Raw genomic sequence first — 17,518 nt, 5'->3', positions numbered from 1 at the left:
TTCAAATAACTGTAATACACAGAGAAATAACTATACGCTTGAGTTAGGAAGATGTTAAAGAACAGTTCTAAAATAAAAGGCTTTTCCCAATATAAGTGAATTTACCCCTAACCCCCCCCAAAAGAAAAAAGCAGAAAGCATTGCAGAACATTGGGGAATTAATACTATTTTTTTTAAGATTTTTAAAAATTGAGGTGCAGTTGATTCGCAGTGCTGTGTCAGTGTCTGCTGCACAGCAAAGTGCAATCCAAGAGCATGGGGTGTCTTTCCATTTTTTTGAATCATCTTCAATTTCCTTTACCAGTGTTTTATAGTTCTCAGCATCTAGGTCTTTCACCTCCTTGGTCAAGTTTGTTCCTAAGTATTTTATTTTTCTTGATGAAAATTTAAAGGGTTTTTTTTCCCCTGATATTTCATTGTTCATGTAAAGAAATGCAACTGATTTCGGTATGTTAATCTTGTATCTTGCTACCTTAGTGAATTCATTCATCAGTTCTAATAGGTTTTATGTGGAGTCTTTAGGGTTTTCTGTATATAATATCAGAACACTGGGGAATTATAACATCTTACTTAGCATTATCCACCAATATTGATGACACATCTGAAGCCCAGACATTTATTGACAAGACAGAAGCTCTGGGAGAGAAAGCAAGGCATGCTAAGTTGAAGTGAATGGTGTGAATTGCTCCACAGGCTTAATTGTATCAGCATATCCTCATCTCTTTTTCTTCCCCCCCCCCAAATAAACTGTGCAGTCTCTCATCTCTGTAATACCAGGAATTTCAGTATCTCTCTCCTTTTCTGTTGAATTGTCAGAGAATTCTAGGGAGTTTTTCAGTTCTAATTCTAAAGGAGTTTTAGCATGATTAAGTCCAAGTTGCCAGTTTCCCACTCCTGAAGTGTGTCGTAACGGGTGACTGTTACCTTAGTCTGCTGCACCGCGTCAGCCCTCTGCTCTGGTGGTGTTTCTACTCCTTCAGATCTCTGTGGCAGAAAGATAGTTTTTAAAAGAGACAGATTCTTCCATCCCCCAGTGCAAGGGTCATCTTTCTTTGGGTTCCCAGGATCACAGCTCTTAATAATCAACTATTAAAATTCATATATCAAGGCCTGGCCTCAAAGTACTAGATCAGAACTCATGCCTCTATCTGCTCCTTTCACACCTAGAAAACAATCACCTGCTTTTCCTTCTGGTGACCACCTCTCCCAGAAGGATGGTACATTTTCTTTAAATCCTCACAAATCAAAGGTTTTTTCCTCTCTCTCTCTCTCTTTTTTTTTTTTTTACATTCCTCTCTATGAACAGTTGGACAGTTTAAGATTTAGTCAAACAAAACCTACCAGTAAGTGTAACACTTCTCCATAATTCCATGTAATATTGTATCTTAGGTTATAAAATGAAAAATATGGCATTTCTGTAGTATAAAAGGAGGGAAAAGGGAACAACAAAATCTAAAACAAACAAAATTTCTTTAGCCATCCATTCTCTAGCAGAACATCTGTTCATACAATATTTTGTAATTCCTAGGACTGTACTAACTGCTTTAAACATATCATCTGGTTTATAAGTTGCCAGTTTGTAGGGAACAAAATCTAAAATCAGAGAAGTGAGTACTTACTCAAATGACACACTGACTAACATGAATAAGTCAGGAATGTCAGCTTAGATGTCTGAAGTCAGAGCTATGTTCCTCCTCTCATGTCCTTGAACGTGCCCTTGGGAGAACCATGGGGCCTAAAAGAAGTCCATCACACAGTCTTCAAAGAGTTCACATTAATGGGAAGGGGGCAAGGAAAATGCCAGATTTACACCTGTAGATGAGTTGGAAAATCATAAAAGCATGCAGAAGAGTGATAAATTACATTTAACCAAGCATGGTTTTGGAAGGACTTCTCAAAGGAGTTCAGTTTATTTCAATAATATTTATTAATGTTGCTACATCAGGATTCCTGCTGGTGAAGCACTTTACCTAGATGGTGCAGATTGTCTTACACAATGCCAACTCTAAGTCCCCTTTGGTGTATCCTCCTGTGCTTTAGAGGCTAGAAAGCTAAAAGTTCTCAGTGTGGCTTCTGTGTGTGACCTAAATTCCACTAAGCAAGTGCACCATGGAAGACTTGGAAAGAAGAAGTCCAAACTATGAAGAGGCAGCCACAAGCACAGACTGATTCTTTGGAAAAATTTGGTGGCATGAGTATCATCATAGAACAGAAGGGACCATGGGTTTTTGTTGAGTCCCGTTTTGCTAAAAAGCCTCTTTTTCCTGCCCCTATCATCTAGCGTCTGGATTACTAGAAAATCTACAAGATAATTGTAATAAATTCCTCCCTGTATAGTAGAGCTGTGAGAGATTATGTCATTTTCTGCTAAAAACTTTGAAAGATACAATAACTGATCCCAGAATGGCTTCAGGCAAGGTACCAGGAGCTGGGATTCTTTACCTGACTGGGTTGGGCTGAAGGTAGGGGTAGTCTAGTTGGTGGTAGGGATTGGAATGCTGGTAATCTGTAACACTTAATGGTGAAAGAGTTATTAAATTATGACCTTCTTTGAAGAATTAATGGCAGTGGGATGAGCTGCTCTGCTTCCAACTGAACTGGAAAGCATGAAGCAAGAAATGATAGAGGCAAGTTATCAAATCCTGGTTCAAATCTTGGTCAAAGAACCAGGAAGTTTCTACAGCTACCCTCAAAAATATCTTACATTCCTTCTAGGCATTGGGTATTACAATTGGGTATTTGAGATTTACAGATACTAACTACTATAAATAGATAAACAATAGGTTTCTTCTATATACCACAGGGAACTATAGTCAATATATTGTAGTAACCCATAATGAAAAAGAATAGGAAAACAAATCTATGCATATATGTGTATGACTGAACTACTATGCTGTGTGCCAGAAATTGATGCAACATTGTAAACTGACTAGAATTCAATAATAATAATAAAAAAGTCAGAGCCAGAGACTAGTGGTGATGTTGATGAAAAAGCACAGGCAGAATTCAGATCTTTGCCAAGGTTTTGAGTAAAAACATGGATATTGATAGGGGAAAAGTGTAACATAAAAATTTCTAATGTGAGTATTTGAAATGATCTAGTTGACTTTGAATACGCTGAACCCCCAGTTTTACAGAATGTCACCAGATGGTTCTAGCAGCCGCTTACTCCCCTGGGCTGGTGAGGCGCTTCCTGCTTTATTTGAAAATGATGTAATCAGTAATTTTCCAAGGGAATGCCTATTTTTCTCTGTATTCCATCCTACCATTTATGTAACTACAGATATATCTCAGTTTGACTGAAAGGACCTGAGATTCAAGTCCAGGAGGATAAACTATTTCTAATTTAGACTGGCAAATGCCTAGAATTTGTTTGCTGAAGACTAGATATGAGTGGCTTATTTGAAATGAAGTTGAGATGCCAAAAATTCCTGAGTTTTACAGAAGAAAAATTAGACAAGCCTATAGAGTTTAAAAAGATGGCATGGGTTTATCAAGTACTAATGGCTCACCTATGTTTAAATACATTAAAGATAATAATGGAAAAATCCATTGAAAATGACTTTGAGAAACATCATGTTAGGGATGCACTAGCGTGTTTGTAAGGAGCTGTGGTGAAGAAACTCTTCAATAAGGCAAGACTAGAGGTGGAAAGTGTTATCCTTGAACTAGGCTGTCTGATAGCGGTGGGACTGTTGGGATTCTGGAGTCAAGAAAGAGGTCAAGAAACAAGTTTAGGAGTAGTCACTCAATAATCAGTGAGGCTGGAGTGATCATCAAAATGGTTTGGTAAGCGGGTAGCTTTGGCAGTAGCTACTGATCAAGGTGTCCCTGGCACTGAATCAGTTGGACAATACACTAAAATTCTACTTGAACATTATCATAATGAAAATGCTGCTTCTGAAAAATGGTGGACAGACTTAGGGCAGCCACAGTTGCAAACCATGCAATTGGCTCTTCAGCCTTTTCTTGGATATTCAGAGGCCCTAGAAAGAAGGGCCGGCTGGGTATCTGAAAAAAATGAGACTGCAAATAATATCACATGCACCATATATAAATCTCTTCCTAGCTGTTCAGGAAGCAAACAGTGGAATTCCAATCTCACGATTTTCCTTTTCTGTCTGCCTGTTTTGGAGGCTTTGGGTTTGTGTAGCCAGTGCAAACTACGTGTAAGCCAATTTATCTAATAGATTCTACCTTTGTGTGTGTGTGTGTGTGTGTGTGTAGCTTTATTCTCTGCCAGTCTGTCTCTGTATGTGTGTGTGTGTGTATGTGTATGTGTGTATATGTATATACATTTATCTTACTAGTTCTGCTTCTCTGGTTGAACTCCAAATGATACAATGGCTCAACAAGTCATCCTCTATGTTACTTGAGCTGCTGTCGTGAACTTGTATGCCACAAAGTTGAATGTACTCAGCAGGACATCACCACCAATAGGAAATGAAACATACAGGATTAGGGTCCAAGTTGTCTAAAAGGTTCCCCAAAATTGTATGCTCAGATGACTAACACTCCCAATGTGTCCACTTCCATGGCTGTACTGTCATGTCTTCTAGCCAAACTATGATCTCATAAATTGTTCTCATATTATCAACTAACTGGGGAGAAAAAATTCAGTTTTATTTACAGATGATCCAGTCTAAAGAGTTGGCCTCAGCCAAAAGTGGTCATTTCACTCTTATAGTCCACTGAGGGATACCTGTGTACAAGAACAGAGATGGGAATCCTCATACTGGGACTAACATAAGTGCTAAATATGACCACCACCCTTCTTTAAAGAAGAGACCCTTGTGCTATGGCTATATATCACTTCCATGGGTTGTAGGGGTATATGATGTTTTTCAGAGATGGTCAGAGACTTGAAATTCATGACGATATTGGAATATTATTGACAAGAAAGTTTTGGTAAGAAGTTCATGGGTGGATGGCTTAAAATTGTCCAAAATATAAGGATATTTGTACCTCAAGGGGATGCTCACCATGATTATCATGGCTCGGTAATCATGTGAACACGATAATTGCCTCTGTTGGCATTATTCAACCACTATACTCTGCACTCTGCATTTATTCAGTGGACTTATGAATGAAAGTGGCTCTGATGGCAGTGAGGAGAGTTACGCATAGCCTCAAAGATGGCTTTCTCTGAATGCTTCATCTGCGAGTAGCAAAAATTAGTTCCATCACAATAGAGTCTTATATCCCAAAGCCCTTACCTGGTGACTCATGTCAGTTCAATTACACGAGACCTCTTCTTGCATGGAAGAGAAGGTGGTTTATTTTCACTAGAATAGACAGTAATCTTTGCAACCTGCAAGAATATGGATTTGTCTTCCCTGCATGCTTTATGTAATAATTCTCTATGTGGATTACCATTTCCCTATTCACTATCATGAAATTCACTATAACATTGTTTCTAACCAGCAAACTATTTAAAACCTGTCAGGGATATTGAGATCTGCTCTTATGGGATCCAGAGAAGACAGAGCTGGAAATACATGAATTCAAGAGTTGGAAGAGACAATGTGGTGTTGTGGAAAGAACTTGACTCTCAGAGCCCAAGTAAGTGAGTTGGTGTCTGATGTCTATAATTTTTTTAGTCTCTGACTCCTGGCAAATTATATATCCTCTATGGGCTTGAGTTTATGTCTCTGTAAAATATGTAAATAATAAGTAATCATGAGATTGTTGTGAGAGTTAAGCAAAATACAAGTGTTAATAGATTTAGCACATGAAGATCATTTTTTAATAACTTAAAACAGAGCAAGTTGTAAGTTTTCAAACTCTTCTCAACATTCGAGGAACAGCAGAGATAAATTGTTTCTATCTATATAGGTCTCATTATTGCTTTTATTGTCACCATATTTTAATCAAGCCCTTAATATGTTCAAGGCATTGTGATTTTATCCAGAAACAGAAAAATAAACACCCTTTGCAAATTTGTTCCTGTATATGTATTTCTTTTATTTTATTCATCCTCTTCTACATAATGTGTATTTGTAGAACTTAAATATTTCACTGTGTTATGAATACAAATGAACTTACATCAATAGTAGTAATTTAAATTTCATTGTTTTTTGCTCCCATGGCATATTGCAAGTACTTGGTGCCCCTTCAGGTGTTAAACTCTTCATATTCAAAAAATACTGGATAAATTGGAAGTTCCAGATTTGCAGATACTACTATACATGAAATAGGTAAACAGGGTCCTACTGTACAGCACAGGGAACTATATTCAATACCTTGTAATGGCTGATAATGAAAAAGAATATGAAAATGAATATATATATGTATAACTGAATCACTATGCTGTACACCTGAAATTTACATTTTTTACAACATTTCAAAGCGACTATACTTCAGTTTTAAAAAGTATGGACAGTTCAAATTTTTTTGGTGAGTACCAAATATATATTTGAAATTTGAGAGTGAAAAGTTAATTTATTTTCTTCTCTTTGTTTTGTGTCCTCTCATAGCTGAGAGAGTTATTTGGAAACCTGACAAAATAAATGGGGTATGTGGAGTAGGAAAAAATGAGGAGAAAACACAAAATTACATATACTCATGCAATCTCTATTATGTCCACTATATGGAAAGAGATGGCAAAAACCACAGATACTTATAATAGAAATATATATATATTCATATAGAGCAAGTATTTATAGTGAAGTATTTAGAAATAGACTTTTCAGGAAGACTAAATTTAGGGAAATATATTCAATATCTTGTAGTAGCTCATGGTGAAAAAGAGTATGAAAATGAATATATGTATATTCATATATGACTGAAGAATTGTGCTGGACACCAGAAATTGACACAGCATTGTAAACTGACTATACCTCAATTGAAAAAAAAAAAAAACAACACTGAATTAAAAAAAAAAATTTTAAAGGAAGACTAAATTTAAATTTTTCTAGTATTTCTATGGATAAAGAAAGCAAATCGCTTTGAAATGCATCTTTTTGTTTTGGAAATAGCTCCTGGAATAACTGTATAGTCATTCAATATAGAAAAAATATTTTATTCATTTTTCATAGTCAAGATTCTAAATGGTGGATTGATGCCAAGTATGAATCCTTCAACTGGAATGTTAAGCATTCTTTTTATAAAGGACTTCTCTATGATGAAAACTGAACTTCTACACATGGGGAGGCTTTTTGATTCTCTGTTGGTGTTGGAGGGCAAGGGTTTTTATCTCTCCTACAGAAGGAATTTGACAGCAAAGAAGAGCATCAGATAGAAAGTTTAGGCCCTTAATGCTCTGTTATTAACTGTGGTGAAACCCCACAGTGAACCCAGGGAGAGAGATAACACTGTCGTAAGAAGATGAACCACGTGCAGGAGAAAAGAGCAGTTTAGGGCACAGTCAACTGATGACAGTGGTTAAGAAGCCGGTTGAACATAGAGAGCAAGCAAATGTCCTTTTGATGATCCTCAGAAACAACAGGGAAACATTCTGATGGAGGGCTTGGGTCCACCAAACTTACCCATTTGCCCGTTCTCAATGTCAGCACTGAACATTCTGCATCCCAGAAAACCCTTCAGTCTTTGGAAGAGAGGGATGGTTGGTACCCCCATCACCTGTAGATATTCTGACATATTTGCTCTAGGCTGGAGCCCCCAGATGACTCTCACATGAAGCCAGGCTGAGGGTCACTTATGTACTGATGGGTAAAGCTTGGTGAGTGGTCTTGGGCCTGGATTGTGGAGTCTCTTGAATTTTAGGCAAAGGAGAATGTATGTTGTTCTGTGGGGACTCAGTGCTATTTTAGAACATTATGTTGTCATGTTTTCAATTAGAGGGGAGCTGGAAGAAAGAGGGGCTAGCAAAGAGTCAGGCAGATAAGTGGGCTTAGATTAGGTGGCAGTAGGAAATGAACATTTTCAAAAGGGAGAGTTAGATGAAAGAACTTAGAGTGAAGGAAACATAACATAAATTACCTTTCCCTTTTTATTCTCAAAAAAAAACAAAACAAAACAAAAAACAGGACTGGGGGCAGGAATCATCAGCTAATGTCCTGTAACTTTAGGCTATGTGACAAGTGGTCCCATTTAAAGACGTAGTGTAAGGCTTCAGGGATCTTTCATATGACCTTGTATTATGATGCCATAAAAGGGTACAAACCAGCACTAGCCTCTCATGACCTTCCTTTGTCAACACTCCCTTGGAAAGCAAATATTTTCTTTGCACATGTACGTTGGTGGTGGTTGACAGGAGACCATCACCTGGCTGGTTAGAGCAGAAGGGAGCAACAGCACACTTTTTTTTCTTTTTTAAATAATTTTTGGGAGGGGATAGGAAGAGTAATCCAGACATGAAGCCCCCAGGGTCAGGGCCCTTATTCTCAGTGCCCACCTCCCCCTCAGTCTCGCCTTCCCTGGGCTCTTCAGGGCCACACTCTGGCCCCTCAGCCTTGGCGTCAGTCTTGGCTCCCCTCGAGCGAGTCTGGTGCAGGATGGAGCACATATGGATCTCCAGGGTGGAGCTCTGGTTGCAGGAGACCCGGTAGACTGTGCACTTAAAGGGCTTGTCTGTGGCTCCGGTGGTGGTGGGCACAGTGCCGGCTTCTCCCAGGGCAGGGCTGGAGGGGTCAATGACAGCCTTCCTCATCTTGTGCAGGTGGGAGACTGGGTTATAATGGACCAGGAGGATGTTCTGCGTGAAGGATTCCTTACACACAGTGCACTTACAGGGCCAGGCAGGGTCGAGAAACTTGTCCCGGGCAAAGCTGGTGTTCTTCCCATAGGTCAGAGGGTGGCGAGAGTCAGCCGGAGCTGGCTCTGCCGGGAGGGGCTCCCCGCCAGCCCCCTCTTCCTCCTCAGCCGTGGTAGGTGGGGAGCCACTTTGTCAGCTTTGGCCTCAGGCCGAGGGGCTGGAGATGGGGCTGGAGAAGGGGGCTGGCCTGGACTTCCCGTGGGCTTGTTGGGGGCCTCGGCTGAGGGCAGGGAGGCTCAGGAAGAGGACTGGGACTGGCTTTGGGGTCAGGTGAGGGCCTTCTGCTGGGTGTGGGCTCTGGCCCAGAAGCAGGAGGCTCAGGGCCATCACCCTGAGGGCTGAGAGTGGGCCCAGGCAGCCCATTGGTTGTCAAGGTCATTTCTACAGTTGTGGCCACAAGCAGCAGCTTCTCAACACACTCGGGCACCACGCTGTGCAGGTGGCTGAGGTGGAAGCGGAGGGCGGGCTGGCCCACCGGCTGCTCCCGGCACAGCAGGCAGCGGTGCCTGGGCAGCACCGCATGCTGGGAGAGGGCGTGAGCCGCCACCTGGTGGGACTCTGGGCTCAGGAGACTGCAGTAGGGACAGCAGAACACCATGGTCTGGCTGCTGCTGTCTCCAGGAGGGCCGGTCTTGTTCTCTGCTCCTTCAGAAGCCAACTGTTCGGGCTTATTCTGGGCATCTTTCTCAGGGGTGGGTGGCTCAGCTAAGAGGTTGATGGAAGCCTTCCCGGGAGTCTGGAGCTGCCCATGGCTGAATCTCAGGATGCTTTGAAGAGCCGAGAGCCCCTCATCAGCTGTGGGCCGCTCGGTAGCAGCTGCAGACGCCGCTGGGCCTGGGCGTCACGGTGGGCCCGGTGGGCACAGGTGCTGCAGCACCGCCAGGCGGGGAGGCATCTCCCAGGCACACAGCAGGCCGCGGAGCAGCCCCAGCTCTGCCCCCGACAGCTGCCCCCTCCATCTCCAGCAGAAACTTACAGATCAGGCTGTTTTCTTCATGGGCTGCACCCTGGGCACGCAGCTGCATCTTCTTGCTGTTGGACTCAGTCACAGATGTTGCAGCGCAGGTGCTGGCGGGGACAGACCCATAGGGAGCCCCATCGCCCAGGGGCACCGGGGAAGGGGTGCTGATGGCCCTACCCCCTCCCTCAGGTGGGCTGCAGGCTGGTACTTCTGAGCGTGTTTGTCGGTCTTCAGGTGGAGCTGGAAGTTGGCCTTGGGCTGGGTGCCATGGCAGCCGAGCTTGCAGCGGTGGGTGTCGCCGGCCACTTCCTTCCACTCGGCCCCCAGGAGGCTCCGGCCCACACTGAAGTGGCAGAGCAGCAGCTCCAGGCCGTCTGTGTGGAAGGCCTGGCACACGAGGCAGCAGAACACCTTCGGGGATGGGCTGTCATCTGGGTGTGGTGAGGTGGGCAGCCGGTCAGACAAGGAGCCTAGAAGCTGACTTGGAGGCAGGTGGGCGTCCTGGGGGGAGCTGCCAGGGCAGGTGTGGGGACCTTGCAGGCAGGGGCTCCGAGGTGGTGGAAGCCGCTGAGAAGCAGGGGCTTGTCTGGCCTCAGTCCGGGGCCAGGCAAGGAAGCCAGAGGCTGCCCTAGGGCCTGCGGTCTGAAATACCGGAAGAGTTCGGGGAGGGGGGGCAGCCCCACCTGGGGGCGGGGGTCCTGGCCCCACCAGCCCGGGCAGCAGTCCCAGCGGCAGCCCCTAGTGCGGCACGAGAACATTCTGCATGTGCTTCTCTGAGGTCATGTGGATGTGCAGGTTGCGGGAGACGGTCTCATAGCTGCACACCTGGCACTGCTGGGACTATTTGGTCTTGGGCTCCTTGTCCCCGAGGAGGGAGGGAGCACTGCCTCTGGGGGGTGTCCTCTGCCCCCCGGGCCCCGCCTGGAAGCCCTGCAGGTGGTCCAGGTGCTTGTCGGACTGCGTGTGGATGTGACGCTGCCCTTGGTGGCGGTGGAGTAGTTGCAGACGCCCCAGCGGAGGGACGTGCAGCCACGGTTTGCAGCTCCCTCCCCGAGCGTGGCACCCCGCCCCCGCCCCGCCCCACCCCACCCCACGCTGCAGCAACTGCGGTGGCTGTTACCCTGAGGCTGCTTCTCCCGCATGTGCGTGTCCAGGGTCTGCAGGACTTGTGGTGCCAGTTGCACTTGGGACACTTCAGCGTCTTGCAGGAGTTGCGTGAGCGTAGAAGGGACATGGCTGGACAGACTGAGGCCCTGGAAGGTTGCGGGGACAGGGGTATAGTGATGGGCTAAGCGATAGGGCTGGGGTGGGTCACCAGGGTCTTCGGGGGAGCCTACAGGGGCAGGGAGAGTGCCCCCCTCCTTGGAGGTGAGTGAGCTTTGGTTGAGTGGGGGCAGAGCCCCCCATCCTCTTCTTGCCCCTGGGGGAACCAATCTGGCCCATTCTTGCCTGCCGCTGTAGGCGATTCTTCGGCTTGGGTTGGGCTGGGGTCCTAGGTGGCCGGGGTGGTTGGTGGGGAGGGTGGGCTGAGAGCCAGGACTTCTTCCACGGGCAGGACAGGGGCCTGGGCTTCTGCCTCAGTGGGACCATCCTTGGTCTGGGCTTCATTTGCCTCCATGTTCCCAGGGCTGCTGTCGTTAAGGGGTAGTTCTAAAGAAGGGCGAGCAGGCAATCTTGGTTCCAGAAAGCTTAGGAGGGCCACGTAGCCCTCACCTCCTCCTGGAGTATGGCTGGGTTGCCCAGCAGGCCCTGGTGTTGAGTGGGGGTTAGTGTCAGCCCGTTAGACTGTGTGTGACCCACAGAGGCCAGGTGGCACAGGAGGCAGAGCCAGAAGATTACCCTGGGGTCTCCTCCCCTTCTCCCCATGGGGCCATCTTTGGGATCTCCAGGTGGGTGTGGAGCCAGCTGGTAGCTCCAGAAGGCTCCATCCTTTCCCTCACAGGTGGCTAGAGATGGTGATGAGGTATCATGGGACAGAATTTGGTCAGAAGAGCTAAAGCCTTGGATTGAGTCAAAGCCATGTTGGATGTGAAGGGCAGTGAGGTGTGCAGGGGGTGGGTGGGCAAGGAGGGGTGGGCTGGTCTCTTCCTTGATGACACCTGCCTCACCCCAGGGGAAGCTCTTTGGTAACAGGAGTTCACTGCCACCTGGCAGGGATGGCTTGGTCGCTAGGCAGGCCTCACCTCCAGCTGTGAAGAATAAGTGGTCACTGAGGTCCACAAGAGGGAGACCTCCTCCTTCCTCCTCCTCTTCCACCCTCGGGTCCTTTGATGGGAAGCCACCAAAGCCAGGCTCTTCTTGGGGCTCCCTGTCTTCTTTGGTGGGATGAGGCCACAGCCTGCCTCCAGGGGCTGCCCCCCAGCTCTGAGGACCTCATGCTCTCAGAGGTGGATGGGGCAGTAGGGGTACCTGTAGTGACAGGATCTGAGGGGGTGCTGGGGGAGGAGGTGTCTGGAGGTGTGGACGCGGCACTGTGCCCACGGGACCACAGGACGGGGTGATGTCTGGGGGTCAAGGATACGTTAAGTGTGGCCGTGGCAGATGGAGGAGAGCTGGGGGTTCATTTCAGGGTGACAGCCACTACCACCTCGGCTGGAAGCAGGGATGGGAGTCGAACCGCGGCGGCAGCACGAGGCGGGGAGGGGAGGGGGTGGCTCTAGGAAGGGACTTCTCCGATGTGTGTTGATTCCTTTTTTTCCCCTCCTCCTCCCTCCCTCCAGCGCTCACTCCGGGGCGTCGGGGTCGGAGATGGTAAAAAAAAATAAATAAATTCACGGCGGTGAGGGAAGTGAAGGGAAATAATCAACGCTATTTGTGGCTGAAATATTTTCCCGGCTTCGTGAGGCGGTTTCCATTGATTCACCCTGGGCACTCTCGCTCTGTCCCTGCTGCCGCCCCCCCGCCGCCCCCCCCCCCCCCCGCGCCGTCACTCCTCCGCCTCATTCACTGGCTGGAGCCTAGGCATCCCACACCAGCAACAGCACATTTGAGACGTATTTCTGGGCTAGAAAATCTACTCACACATTCAGAAACACACAGCAGACACTGTATTCTGCCCTCACACACAATTACTCACATTCACACACACACACACATACAACAGGCACACACTCTCACACTGTAGTAAACACACACATAGGCACACATTCATACACACACCTCTATGTCTTTATCAAAATCAAGCTGGCTGTGAGCACAGAAGACTTGAAAAGGAGACAGAAAGAAAAAGTCACCTTTGCTTTGTTGAATTTATATGAAACCCGTTCTAGTCTGACGCTTCTTCCCTCCAGAACGTACCATCCACCTCCCCCCAGGTGTGGGAAGGGTTCCTGAGAGTTTATGTACATGTTAAAGGCAAATACAAATAAAATGTGTATTGGTCTTGAAAAAAGAAAAACAACTTTGCAGTTACTGATCTTCAGAAAAATAGTATTGACTCTTTTGAAAACATTTGTTGGTAATAAGTACACACACTTTGTAGATCTTTATTTTTCTCACATAAATATTGTATATTTTCCCCCTCCTTTTTCCTTCCTGTTTAAAACAGAGTCACACAGCTTTTCATACACTGAATATGAATTCTTTCTCTTTTTTTTTACTTAAGCAACCACTAAGCAGTATAGCTCTGGAAACCAATAAATTGACCTCAGACTAAATTTTCTTCTTTAAATATGAAGAGAGAATTTGCAGGTCAGATCTGTTTAGGTATTATGTATTAGTTTATGAGTTTAGGCAAGTGATTAAACTTCTCGGAACTTCACTTATCTCATCAATGAAATGAAAAACTTGGATTAAATCACAAATCCTTAAAGTGCTAAAATTCAGTTATTATCTGATTGCCATGAATCAGTCTAAGATTAAAAATTGAAAGTTGAGCAATGAATCTTTAATAATCATGAAAGAATTATTAAGCACTAAATGTATGCATGACATTTAATGTTTTTCCATAAAATTTAAAGAATTAAAATTCTCTACCTTGAACTGGCTTATCTTTAAAAAGGAAGAGTCAGATAGACAATGAGGTACATTAAAGAAGTCATTCTATGTATCTTAATTTATTTTTCATCCAATTTGTTTACTTATATCTCATAGCTAGACCTCATGCAGGGAACAGAGGATTTAAAGATGAAAAAAAAAAACATGACTTCTAACTTCAAGGACTTTGCAATCTATTTAATATGTTTAAAAGTCACAGCAAAAGTATGACCGCAGAAAACTTAATAGTAAATTTATAAATTGGGCTTTTGTTTACTCTTCAGAACTGACATCATTTTCCTTTAAGTTAGTCAGTGGCTTTCCACATGAGTGCTAAACTCCTGAACGTTGTACTGTGGTATTTCACAATGCCATGTTTTTCCTAGTTTGTAAGCTTGATGAAGGAAGGGACATGTCTTTCTTATTTAAAGTTGTAATGCTAGCATTTTTTTTTAAGTACAGTGACCAGAATGGAGAAGATAAGATGCTTTGATATGTTTGTTGAAGTGAATTAAGGGCATAAACAGAGGTTGACATTTCTCACTATGATGTCAATTTTACTTGTTAGTTTGGAGTATACACACACCCACCGACTAGTGCACGAAACACTAATGTTCAGCTCAATGACTTACGGTCAATGAGCACTTGGATGGATAGCCACCACTAAGGTCAATAAAAAGATCATTGCCCCGTCATCACTACTTCCTCCCGTCTTCCAAAAATCGCACTTTCTAACTTCTCGTGCTGTCCACTGTGGTCCAAGAAGCTGCTCAAAGCATTACTCAGCCTTTCATTACATTCAGTGGGATTAGGAGACACTAAATGGGAAATTCCATGTTCATCTCTCTGTATGTCTTTCTTCTGACTCTTGGTCCTTACAATTTAGCCTGTCATAACTGGAAAATTATAATTTTTTAAGTTGAAGTGTAGTCAATTTACAATGTTGTGTTAGTCTCTGGTGTACAGCATAGGGATCATAATATTTTAAATCAAGGCACAGAGGTCATATTGAAAATAATGACTAATTTTACAATTGAACTACAAATAGATATGTTGATTTATGGGTTTTCAAATTATTCTTTCTTGCTATTTATCAGTAGTTGGTCTTCAGTTTTTGTTTGTTTGTTTACTGATTCACCTTTACTGAAGTGCAAACAGAGACCACTTTAATTCTAAACAAACCTGAGGCGGGTTCTCTCCAGTGTCTGAGGTACCACCCTTCAGCCGCGTGTATTAAGCACCAGTATGGACGAAACGCACTGGCTGAAACAGTACTGACTGAAGGGCACCCTGGCCCTTCCCTGCAGGGTGACGCTCGTTCCCAAAGCACAAGCTTCTGAGGTTCCACGGGTAAACAGACTCTCAGCGTTTACTCACCTGGAAGTGTTTGGATTTGCCCTGTTGCTTCAGGGTCTGACGGCAGTTACTCCCTCAGCCCCTGCAGACGTGCCACTCCCCGGAGGGGGCGGGCAGGGCCTGCTCCTGGGAGGCCTGCTCTTGGCTGTTTCTCCGTGACTGGTGGTGTCTCTCTGCCCGCCTCTCCGGGTCTGCTGTGTGGAATCTGCAGCCATCCCGTCTGCTGGACATTCAACTCCGGTCACTGTGGGCGGACAGCGGATTCCAGAAGGCGGCGCCCGTCCCTCCTCAGCATCTGGGCCGCCGCCTCTCCCGCTGGGCGCTCACCGGCAGTCGGCTTTCCCTGCATCTCCACAGCCTCCAGCTCTCGCGTCCCGCTGCCGCGCCTCCCTGTGCGGAATTTCACGTCGCTTCTCCAGATTTAACCTCCTCGTCATTAATTCTTTGTCAGCTGTTAACTCTGTTGTTTTCCAATACTCCTGGATATTTCTGATAGACTTCCATCACTTGTAAATTTTATGATCCCACTTTTTCATTTTTTCAAGTATTTTATAAGTAATTGTTTTATATTTGCACCTGAAGATCCCGATACGGATTTCCTCAGGGTCTAAACCTGCTTTTGGTGTCTGGTGGTTTGCTTCCCGAGGGCCTGACTCAACTGGAAACTGGGTGCTGTTCCCAGAGAGACTGGGGTCCTTCTCCCAGAAGAGGACAGCACCCACCACTGCGTCCACTGTGGCTCCTTTAAGGGGCCCGGTTTCCTGTGGGAGCCTCTGATCCAGACACTCACTAAGCACCACTACGGCAGAGAAAGCTGTGAAGACGTCCGTTTCATGCGAGTCCCCAAGCCAATCACAGTCTAGCTTTAATCAGAAGGGCCCTTTAGTGTGTGGACTTACACGCTTCCAAAAGCAGAACCAAACTCGAGTTTCAGTTCTGTGTCTACCCGTGCAAGTCACCTGCCCTTTCAGTGCAAAAAGGTCACCGTTACCATCTATTATCAATTTAAGTGTCCTGTTTGGCATTACTGCCTTGGTCATTTAAGAACAGTAACATTTTACTGCCTTAGTCATTTAAGAACAGTAACATTAAGGCTGCCTGAAATTAACCAGAAAAGCTTAAAGTATTCGGTGAAGATGGATGATACCAAAAACGTTCCCCCAGAGTTAAAAGGAACAAGATTATTTCCTAGTTCGTGAAAAGATGTAAAAGTGTGACTCAAAACACATTAACTTGAAAAATATGTTCTCAAACAGAAGAAACTGTCGGAGAACAAGCCGGGTCCCCAAGTGACACAGATCTGAACCTCAGGCCCGAGTCCTGGGGGGACGGGCGGGTGTGTTAAGGAGCCAGCTGGCCTCGGAGAAGCCACGCTGGGGCTGTGGTCACTCCTGAGAGCCGGGAGGCCCCTGGCAGCAGCGATGTAGGGGTCGTGTGGTCACAGTGGACGAGGGCCCCATCGCCGAGCTCCACGCCTGCGGCACGAGGGCTGCTGGCAGCCTTGCTGACCGCCACATCTTCCTCTGGGGTGCGCGGAGAGTGGGGAAGTGGATGCCATCCTGACTTGTGAGAACTGCTCTGCCAACTAGGCATAGGGTGAGTGAGAAATGGAGGATGAGGTGGCATCTCACTTCGCAGCTGAGTCGTCGGGAGCAGCATCCACGCAGCTCTGATCGTGGACTGACAAGAGAGGCATCTAGACCTCAGACCTGCTGCCGAGGGAGACCGATGCCCAGACGAAGGGGGAGGGGCCAGCTCTGCCGGGGCTGCTGCTCACTGCAGTTGTTGGCAGTCACGTCGCCGGCGTTCAGGAACACAAAGATCCTCAATGTGTGGTGATGCCCAGGAAGTCGGGGCTCTGGGGCTGGAACTTGGAGTATGTGGCCACCTGCAGGTTGATGCTCCCCACTTGAACCAGGCCCCCTTCCTGCAGCAGCAGATTCTGCATCATCCAGTGAGGGAGGTAGCAATGCCTTCGTCAGCCACAAACTCCAGCCCACCGCAGTGCGTCATGCGGGCCGAGTTCTTGTCGATCAGCTTGAACAGCACGGGGTAGGTGATGTGAAGTCGGCTGAGCTGGTGGAGGGCAGGGGGCCGGCATAATTACATGGTGGACACCGCGGCCTTGCAGGCGCGCGTCGCCAGGGAACGTTGCGTGGGAGCCACCGCCTCCTCACAGCCGCCGTCCAGTTGGTCTTCAGTTTTGATCCTTGTAGTTAAACACATAAGTAGTATTATATACTCAGAATTTGATACCTAGATTCACATGAAATAAATGAAGGGGAATAGGTCTGCAGGTGACAGTAATGCTTTCAAGGTGTATTTTATATAGAATTAATTTTTCTTCAGTCCAGGATGACAACATAGAAGACATGTATTTAGCAATGAATTTACTTGAGGTTTTTCATTTTAATATGATCGTTTCTTCTTGTGTTTATTCCAGTTATTTCTAGAAAAAATATAATCTAATCACACATTTGGTTAGCTCAATTTACTATATATTATTCTCT

At 45.7% G+C, this 17,518-nt stretch overlaps 1 pseudogene; it reads right to left on the bottom strand.

The window, feature by feature from the left end:
* Positions 1-846: 846 nt before the first annotated feature.
* On the bottom strand, positions 847-15,445 carry LOC135318950 (zinc finger homeobox protein 2-like; annotated as a pseudogene).
* Positions 15,446-17,518: the final 2,073 nt, after the last annotated feature.

Source organism: Camelus dromedarius, chromosome 23 (genome assembly GCF_036321535.1).
Source record: "Camelus dromedarius isolate mCamDro1 chromosome 23, mCamDro1.pat, whole genome shotgun sequence".
NCBI lineage: Eukaryota > Metazoa > Chordata > Mammalia > Artiodactyla > Camelidae > Camelus > Camelus dromedarius.
Note: the sequence above shows the minus strand (reverse complement) of the source record. Positions and strands in the feature narration are given on the sequence as shown.